Source organism: Lathyrus oleraceus, chromosome 1, assembly GCF_024323335.1.
Source record: "Lathyrus oleraceus cultivar Zhongwan6 chromosome 1, CAAS_Psat_ZW6_1.0, whole genome shotgun sequence".
NCBI lineage: Eukaryota > Viridiplantae > Streptophyta > Magnoliopsida > Fabales > Fabaceae > Lathyrus > Lathyrus oleraceus.
In genome coordinates, this window is record NC_066579.1 from 383,007,268 (window position 1) to 383,010,042 (window position 2,775).

A 2,775-nucleotide genomic window follows, 5' to 3' on the forward strand; every position below is an offset into this window, starting at 1 on the left:
ACATCGGAGGGTCATCGAGGGACAAAGTTGTATATTCGAAGGCAACATCCGAGGGACTATAATTTATTTTATGATGATTTAACCGAAGGGTCTTTGCTAAGGGTATCCCCACATTCGCGGGACATGACCGTAATATCGTAATCGTAAGGCAACAAAGAGAGGTCCAAGATCACTTATTCAAAGGCAAAGTTTTACAATTAATTAGGTGATTAGGAGGAATTCTCCCACATTAAAATTAATACATTAAAATTAATACATTAAAATTAATACATTAAAATTAATACATCAAAATTAATTAGGTAATTTAGGGTGAAAACTCCACAAGGGTATCCCACAAATAAAGTGGAATACCTAGCCAATAACCTTTTCCTGGGATATGTGAACCTTTTCGAAGCTCAAAAAGAAACATGTCAGAATACCAAATCAGGGTGCAATCGAAGATTACACCGGAAAAATATCGCAACAGTAAATAGGATAGGATGAATAATGCATGGCTATGATAAAAACATAAAAAAAAACAGACTAGAAAAATCAGGTACTGTCTCGTTCGCCTCTGCCTCGCCTAGCGAAGGCCAGGCGAACGGCCACGGATTTTGAATTTTGAGAAAAAACAGCCCCATGTTAGGAACCTTGAACTTTATGGCATTTTATCACAGGAACAGCATGGTCAAACATTCAGGGTATTCAGGCATATTTAAATTCACATACGAAAGCAAATTATATATCAACATTTAATCATGATGCATTATATGTGTAGATATGGCCAATTGAAAGTATAAACAATAGAGATACGCAAACCTGTTTGCCAATTCAAGGTTGAAGGGATTGACCACTTGTGGTATCGGAATGAGTTAGGCGGCGGGAATTGGGCGGCGATGGCTTCGGGGCGGATGAGCTGCCTTCAGGGTTTCTTTATTCTGAATTCTCCGGGTTGGCAGGGTTCCTATGCCAAAGTTTCTATCCGTCCTTCTCTGTTCTCTCTCTTTCTTTTTCCTCAAGGTTTTGTTCCAAGGAAACCTCAGAGTGTTTTGCTTCTCTTCCTTCTTTCTCCAGTGAATCTCCCAGTGTAAACTCTAAGTCTAACTCCCAGTCCCTTTTCCTCTACTGAAACTTCAGTATTTATAGACTAATTTTGTGGGTAATGGGCTTGGAATGAGGGAGACCCAAGTCCAAAATAATTTGTTTTATTTTATTTATTTATTTATTTTAATTATTTAATTAATTAATTAATTAATTAATTAATTAATTAAATTTTTTTTTTTTTTTTTTTTTTTTTTTTTTTTTTTTTTCGTTTTTTTTTTTCGTTTTTTTTTTTTTTTTTTTTTCAAGAAAAATGATGGGTAAATTTTGGGGTATGACAGCTGCCCCTGTTCAATATTCTTGAACCGAGAGAGTTAGGATGGCGTGTATGCCATTCGTGGTCTGGAGGTGGAAGATTATTGAACACTAGAATGCCCCAAAAATTTGCACTTGAGGATCGACAGTTGGTCTTGATGGAGATGGGCTTAAAGATGCCATCCGGGAGGTTTGATGACGAAAGCTTCAGATCGAGCCGTACATTAGGCCAATTTGAAGACATGGGTGCCACACTGGGTCGTACATTAGACCGAATAATGAGTCATCCATTAGGCTGCCGACTTCGCTGGGGAGTCGGAGTGTGTCATATGCTGTTGGGGATAAAGGATCAGAATGGACCATACGCTAGATCGTATCTGAGTTGAAGAGAGAGTCGTCCGTTATGCTGAATCTGATGATGAAAGGGGTAGTCGTACACTAGACTACACTTCAGAAATGTACCGTACACTAGGTAGCATCTGAGTAGTTGAGGATCCGAATGGGTCGTACGTTAGACCGCATTGGAGTTGCTGGAGCTCAGAATGGATCGTACATTAAATCGAATCTGAGTTGCAGAATGAGCCGTCCAGTAGGCTGAATCTGATGGTAAAAGGGAGTAGTCGTACACTAGACTACACTTCAGAAATGTACCGTACACTAGGTAGCATCTGAGTAAGGGAGTAGCCGTATACTAGACTACCATTCAGAAATGTACCTGTCCGAAGGTAGCATCTGAGAAAGGGAGTAGCCGTATACTGGACTACCATCTAGAAATGTACCTGTCCGAAGGTAGCATCTGGGAAAGGGAGTAGCCGTATACTAGACTACCATCCAGAAATGTACCTGTCCGAAGGTAGCATCTGGGAAAGGGAGTAGCCGTATACTAGACTACCATCCAGAAATGTACCTGTCCGAAGGTAGCATCTGGGAAAGGGAGTAGCCGTATACTAGACTACCATCCAGAAATGTACCTGTCCGGAGGTAGCATCTGGGAAAGGGAGTAGCCGCATACTAGACTACCATTCAGAAATGTACCTGTCCGAAGGTAGCATCTGAGTAAGGGAGTAGCTGTATACTGGACTACCATCCAGAAATGTACCTGTCCGAAGGTAGCATCTGAGTAAGGGAGTAGCTGTATACTGGACTACCATCCAGAAATGTACCTGTCCGAAGGTAGCATCTGGGAAAGGGAGTAGCCGTATACTGGACTACCATCCAGAAATGTACCTGTCCGAAGGTAGCATCTGGGAAAGGGAGTAGCCGCATACTAGACTACCATTCAGAAATGTACCTGTCCGAAGGTAGCATCTGAGTAAGGGAGTAGCCGTATACTGGACTACCATCCAGAAATGTACCTGTCCGAAGGTAGCATCTGGGAAAGGGAGTAGCCGCATACTAGACTACCATTCAGAAATGTATCTGTCCGAAGGTAGCATCTGA